Consider the following 7887-nt stretch of genomic DNA (forward strand, 5'->3'; position numbering starts at 1 on the left):
CCTCAGCGTAAAAAAGTAATCGGGCCGGTGCGGGCTCGTACCGGGCTCTACGCGCGTTCTACGCGGACATAAAAAGACGACTGTGCCCCTCTTCACGAATCGTTTTTGACAGATCTCAGCCGTCCTTGTGTTTCACGCGCGGAGCATTCACTCTAGAGGGGAGCACCGGAGCAGAAACGCGTAGTCATCATCAGAGTAGTATGTCTTCTTCAATGTCTTGGAGCCCAAAGGAAACAACAACAGCGCTTCCAGGTGTAGGATGTTGGCGACCAGGACGGCGATGGATCGGACCACGTGGTCAGCTAGCGGCCAAGAAGGCAAGAACTCCTCGAGGGCCAGGTGCCGGAGCTCTGGTAGGTGGTCGCGGGCTATGGCTGCGAGATCGCTGCTGTAGTAGGCCATCGAGGGGCGCAGCCCGAGGTGAAGGTATGTTAGTTTCTTGCACCGCCCAATAAGCTCCAAGACTGGAGCAACTTGCGTTGGTGCTTTACTTGTGAGGTCCTCGCATATATCGATGGTCAGCGCCATTACCTCGCCGTAGTTGGGGATGTCAAGGATGGTGTCCAAAGGGAGCCCTTGTAGCGCAGGCACAGGGACCGCAGGTCCTGGGTGCGCAGCATGACTCGGCAGGCGTTGTGGCAGCAGACCATGGCAAAGCTCCAGAGGAGGTCGCTGGACACAGTGATCTTGGATGTTGTCGGGCACTCCTCAAGCCTCAGGTCGGCTAGGCACAGGCAGCTGGTGCCAGCTGCAGACCAGCTGCTGCAGCATCGTGGTCGGCGCCATGATTCCCAGGGCAGGTCGAGCTTCCAGTTGGCCAGATGCAGGCGCCGCAGCGTGGCACACCGGAAGAGCTGGCGCGGCGTCCTAGTGTAGTGGCACTCAGGGAAGTACGCCAAGGCCTTCCCGAACCAGGCGAAGGGGTAGAGCCTGCGGCGGGAGTAGTGCCGGTACTGCAGCGCGAGGTCGATCTCCTCCGCGCCGGAGGAGGCGGCGGTGGCGCGGTGGTGAATGGCGATCCAGCCGGTGGCGCGCGTGCAGCCAGAGGACACGGATCGGTGTGGTGGGCCTAGTGGCGGAGCTTGACGGTGATTATTGGGGGGCCGAGGACAAAACACTCAATTTTTAAGGGATAAAATACCCCAAAAAAAATCAATCTCTGCCCTCTAAATTGTTTTATTCACAAAACTAGTGAAGGCTGGGGGCCATGGCACCTGCAGCTTTGTACATAGCTCCGCCAGTGGGTAGGCCCCTTGGATAAGAATGCGCCCGTCACCTTGATGTCGAAGCACATCAGGGGGCCGTTTCCCCGCCCCCCGACGATCTGCCTTGCGGTCGACGAGGTCCACGATCGGCACGTCATCACCGACGTGGCGGGACAGTGCTGTCGCGCGCGTGGCCTCGTCGGACGGGAGGTGGTAGCGACTCGTCGGACGGGAGGTGGCAGCGACTCGTCCGGGAATCAACTTGGTCTACCTGCCGGTTGGTTGCCATCTTTTTGTGTGATTATCAGCCGAGATGCGTTCAGCTAGCCTATTGAGTTTTTAGGTTTGTTGAGCGCGAAAAAGCTTGGTCACCTCCGAAATTTGCGTGATGCGCGCACGTCCCGGATCGCATGGTGCATATCTCGAGCTGGGATGCCCTTATGTCTCTCTTCTAGCGAGACCTAGGCTAGCTAAAGGGGAGAGCGATATGGGTCGGCCCAGGCTCGCGGAAGGCGACTGCCTGTTTTTCCCCTTTTTTCACGTATTGTTTTTATTTATACTTCGAAATATAATAAATGAATAGATATTACAAAAACACTTTGCATAAACCATTGACAAAACGTTGACCAAGCATTTAAACAATGTATAGAGAAAATGTTTCTCATGTATATGAAAAATGTGTACAAAAAATCTAGAATTCATTTTTTAATCTAAACATTTAAAAAAGTGTTAAACAAGTATTTGAAAAAGGTTAATCAATCATCTAAAAAATGTTAAACTTTTATGGAAATTTTTTCGACCATTATTCAAAAAATATAGAACTTGTATTTGCAAAATGTTAAATGTGCATAGAAAAAGCTGGCCATTTATTCAAAAAGTATTAAACATTTAGTTAAAAATATTAAATGTGTGTAGAAAACAAGGTTTACCATGTTTTCAGAAAATGTTACAATTTTATTTATAAAATGTTAAATGTGTACAATAAAATGTTGACCATGTATTCAAAAAATATTAAACTTGTTTATGATTTTATTATACATGTGTATAGAAAAAAATGTCGATCATGTATTAGGAAAATGTTAAAATTTTATTTCAAAATTCCTAAATGTGTATAGATAAAATGTTGAACATGTATTAAAAAGATACTGAACTGGTAATTAAAAATAATGGGTTTGTAGAAAATGTTAAATGTGTACAAAAATTTGTTGACCAAGTATTAAAATATGTTAAATGTGTAATCTGGTATATGAAACATGTCAAGGAAATTTTGGAAAAATGATAGACATGTATTATGATTTTTTTGGTGTTTTCCTTATTTGTTCTGACTTTCTAATAATATACCTGTTTTCAAATTTTTGTTCATTTTTTCCTTTGTTTATTTTTTGGTTTTATTAAAAAAATTCAGGAATTAATTTTTGTGTCAGAACAATCGATTTTTTTGTGATTTCGTAAATGTTGTCCATTTCGAAAAAAATCTTAAAACTCAGCAAATTTTCATATTTTTTGCTAATTTTCAGGAATTTTCAACAAGGTTCCAAATTTGTTTATAAATTTAAAAAGCTTTCACATTGAAAAAAATATTTGGTACTTTCAGAAAAGGTTCTTGTTTTTGAAAGATTATTCAGATTTTTATAAAATGTTCCTCTTTTGTTATATAAATCATAGATTTGAAAATTGTATGTGCTTTTGAAAATTGTTAAAACATTGTATGGAAACTTTGAAAAATATAATTTTCCTAATTTTTTCATAAATTCAAAAAAAATATTCATAAAATAATATGAACTTTCAGAAAAATTTCGTGCTTTCAATTTGTGTTTTTTTTGAAAAATGTCACCAGTTTCAAATTATGTTAAAATTTAAAAAAAATGTTTGTAGAAAAAGTTGAAAAAACAGCCATGTTTTGGAAACGTTCGGATTTTTAAATATGATTTTGCTTTTGCAAAATCTTGTTGGCATTTTGCATGAAATGTTTGAAAATTTTCAAGAGTGCTCATATCTTCAAGGAATTTAGTTCTTTAAAGTTCGCGTATATCCGGCCGTAGACACACCTGCGGTTAGGAGTTCTATTCCTATTGGATGCACCCCATTTTTTTGGAAATTCACACTTAAATCTGGGGAGCGAAGTACATATTACAACCTGAAACTACCACCAAAGTCTAATATACAACCCCGAACTGCAAAACCATCTAAGAATCAACCCTTGATTCTCAAAACCGGTCAAAATGCAACCCCATGACTGGTTTTAGCAACTATTCCCGGTTTTGACCAAGTTGATCATCCAGTCAGCAGCCACGTCAGCCAAACTGGTAAAGCCAACTAAAAAAACAGGAAAACCAGGCCCGCCACCATGTCACCCCTCTTTTGAAGAAAAGTAGGGCTTCCCCCCTTCCGATTTCCATTAAAGGAAACCAATAGTACGAGCTACAAACATGACCCAAAACCAAAAGCAAACCTCCAAACGTCTCACCCCCTACTCTTAGACAACAGCAGAGGGGAGTAAACATATATATTGCAAGTTTTACAAATTATTTGTGACATAAACAGGAGCAGGAACAGGAATCAAAACGAGGCACCCAGGGCCACCTAAACCACTACCACTACTACTAGAGAAGAGGCACGCCGTCTTCCATAGCCAGCTTCAACCGAGAACTCCGGATCCTCACCCTCCCAACGTGGCATATTGTACCTCCACTCTTGTGAAGTTTTCTACACTCACTTGCGAGAAGTTCTAACAGCCTTGTTCCTAGCCCCAAAACATTTGTGTTTTGCTCCTTTCTCTATGAAATAGACCAAGCCATTATACAATACATAATAAGTTTAATCATTGTACATTTTGTTATAGAAATAATCCCATTCCTGCAATTCCAAATAGTCCAAAACATTGCGGCCACCCCAATCAGGACTAATTTCTTGTCCACCTTTCTAAAGGTTTTGATCCATCTCCCAAAGCAATCTTCAATCTTCCAAATGTACATTTAAGTGTTGGAAATATGCCCTAGAGGCAATAATATTTGTATTATTATATTTTCATACTCATAATTATAGAGTTTATATTCTATGCTATATCTGCTATGATCCCGGAATATGTGATTCAGTGGAAAACTCATATGCACGCGTGGAAGGATAAACAGTTAAATAAAAGGTTCTTAGTCTTGCCTCTAGGACTATCTAAAGTGTTGTTAGTGATCATGTTTTCTAGATCTTAGGATGTCATTAAGTGTAATGATAGTCCTAAAACAACATTGAGATTATGGCGTTAGAAGAATGATCATATTGAATCGACCCAAACTTGTGTGTTATGAATTGAGTTAATATCGTCTATAATCAAAGAGCAATCAATTGGGGCTAACATTATCCATATGGGACATTAATTGTGAAGATTTTTTCATTTATTACATATCTCAAATATTATTGGGTCATTAATACTCCAATATTTTGGTAATAATACTAGGAGGTGGTATAGTTATTGTATCCTATCTACTGTAAGGGTGAACAATCAACTAGGGTCAACATTATCCATATGAGACAATAATTTTGAAGATCTTTCCATTTATTACATAAGTCAAATATTTCAGGGCATTAGTACTTCAAGATTTTTGTTATAAAAACTAAGAGGCGGTCAATTATTATATCTTATGCAATTAATACAATGACATATTTTATTCCAGCAATGCAATTTATTGCTCTTATTGAATGACAACCATTCATTTCATGATAGTTTCCTAACATTATAAATATGATGGTAAACACATCAACAAATTGAACATTTCATATTTCCATCATGAAAGAAAATCCATCTATTAGTGTGACCATTCTCTTAGCATATCTTATTCTGGCCATCGGTGGAAAGGAAGTAAGGTGTGTCGGACGAGAAGATAATGCTAGTGGGTTCCCATTGAATCAAAAAGTCAATAAGACTATTCTGGTATGTATGAATTCATCTTAGTTTGTATATCTATAATCAGTTTTTCGACTATGAAGTTGAGGAGATGCCCAAATAGGTTGAAGGAGGAGATGTTTATGACTGCATCTATCTGAATCTACAACCAGCCTTGAGCCATCCACTACTAAAAGACCACAAAATCCAGGCAAGTTTTAATAATCAATATATTATAACATTCATGTACTGCCTAAGTAAAATGTAGATATTCATGTATCAATCCATACAGGAACGATATGTTATTTGAAGTAAACAATGGCAGATTGGTAGCTAATATATATAATCATGCTAGAAATTATTTGAAATTTAGTTTTTATTCTAATACTTCATAAATAAGCTTTCACTACACATCTAGCATTCTAAAATTTCTCTTCGTGTTATGTTTATTTCACAGAAGAGAAATATAAAACATTTGGTATGGTCATCAAGCAAGGGAAACTGCAAACATGCATATTTTTTATCATATTTTGTCTTAAAAGTACATATTGATTAAACTTTCCCAATTACAGATGGAACCAAGCTCTTTCCCGCTGAGTATTTCTACCAAATCTCCTTCGATGGATGTCATCCCACAAGCCCAATTGGCCTTAATTGAGTGCCCTACAGGAACAATTCCAATATTGCGCAACAACAGAAGGGTCCACATGCCAGTAGAAACTATTGATAAAGTGATTACCAATGAAGAACATGAGGTGAGTTTTAAATATAATTTTTGAGTGATTCGTTTATATTGGTAGATTATAACAATATAAACTTTTCCTTGGAGATGTTAAATGCACAACAATTTATTGCCTTGCAAACCACATGTCAAAGCAATAATTACCTAATAGCAGTCTAGGATTTTATCGCATTAAATTCAGCCTTTAGATGGAATATATGGTCCAAGGTAGTCATATAAGAAAATGCAAATAACTAATTGTCTGAATATTTTCATACTTGACATTTTTGTTGCCACTGTAGTAGATGAAAATTTTCTCAAAATGTTTGGTCTATATTGACCTTAAATGCACCATTAAGTGATGTCCATCAAAATTTTGTTGCGATATGATGTCAATCTTTCTTGTTTAATAAGCATTAGTATTTTAATTGTAAACAAGTCAATATCTTGTTTCGGCTTGCAGGTTGCAGGAGTAGAGTATTTTGATGTGCTATATGGAACGCGGGCTAAAATAAATATCTATAATCCTATGGTGAAGAATAATACTAAGGATCTAAGTGCATCGTGGATACAAATTAATAAGATAATAAAAGCAAGTGTTGCAAATGGGATAGGGGCCGGTTCTTGGGTATATCCAAGCTACAGTGGTGACAACCTTGCTAGGTTTCATGTTGCTTGGGTAATCCATAACTATTTCTCTGGATACACATTCTTCAATTTAATGATATAGCTTTTATTGACGTTGGAACACATTTATGTAAATGTTGATGGCTTAAAGACTTGCCCTGATCATGATTGTGGGGCTTTCGTGCAAGTTAGCTCAAGTGTTGGTCTAGGAGGAAGACTTAAACCAGTTTCTGTCTATAAAGGACCACAATACATGATAGATGTTACTATTTTCAAGGTATTCTCATGTAAATATTTTTTAATTCTTGTATTTTGTTTTTTCATATGAAATACATGAATTATATTTATATGAAAACTTGAAGACATTGGCTAAACCAAACTTATAGGTGTCAAAACAATAGATAACACAATCTTACAAAGAACCTTTGATCATAGAAAAATATTTTAGTATAGAGGGAGACTCCCAAATATATCTCTAATATAATGTTCTTGGTAATATGGAACACAATTAAAAGGATAGCTTTACCTCGCCACAAACATTTGATCGATTGTTATTCATTTCAACTGTGTTGAAGCATTTACCATGAATCCTGATTTATTTTAGGATCCAATGACTAGACATTTGTGGGTGGCTTATGGTCCACAAAACATACATATTTGATATTGGCCAAGGGAAATTTTCCATTTCATGAAGGATGAATGTAATTATGCATTATGGGGTGGATATGTTCAAGGTCCGACGGCGTCATCAGACTCTCCACAAATGGGTAGTGGCCATTTTGCTTCCGAAGGACTTGGAAAAGTAGCATTTGTGAGAAATATCGAAATTTTAAATAAGGAAAACAAGTATGTTATTCCATATGACAGGAAATTTGGGTATGTCGCCACCAATTTATCCAAATATACAGCGATGGGTTATGTTGATGGATATAGCCACTTTGGTGCGCATACTTACTATGGTGGACCTGGTGGTTTTGTTTGAATATATATGTAAAATTATTAATAAAATTTCCATAATCTAATTAATTTGTTCTTGGACAAATTATTTTGTGATTTTATCATGTTAGAATGTATTTATAGTGGTGGATAAGTTGAGTCATCCAACATTTTAGGTTAGTTTTGATTTCCTCGGATATACACCATGGTTTTAGTGCTTCTTTTGATCAGAAGTGTTATCTTTGATGCCAAATAAGAATAGGAGAAACAAACCTATTAATTGCACTATGTGCGGACTTCACTTCCACTACTGCAGGATGCTGCTAACGTGAAACTACGATTAGAGACCCTTTGAGAAACTGTGTGCAATGCCATAATCGCAAACATTCATGTATGAAAACCGTCAGAAATGTATAAAACGTTTGCGATGACGGATGCATCAAACAGGGCTCAGCTTTTAGTTGCATGTGCGATGAAGGGCATACGGTTCAGTTCAATTAACTGTTTGCGATGAGGAGGAA

General features: G+C 38.0%; 1 pseudogene; it reads left to right on the forward strand.

Annotated features, from left to right (window-relative positions):
* Window positions 1-4986: 4986 nt before the first annotated feature.
* Window positions 4987-7412, forward strand: LOC123038958 (uncharacterized; annotated as a pseudogene).
* The last annotated feature ends 475 nt before the right edge of the window (window positions 7413-7887 follow it).

Source organism: Triticum aestivum, chromosome 2B (genome assembly GCF_018294505.1).
Source record: "Triticum aestivum cultivar Chinese Spring chromosome 2B, IWGSC CS RefSeq v2.1, whole genome shotgun sequence".
NCBI lineage: Eukaryota > Viridiplantae > Streptophyta > Magnoliopsida > Poales > Poaceae > Triticum > Triticum aestivum.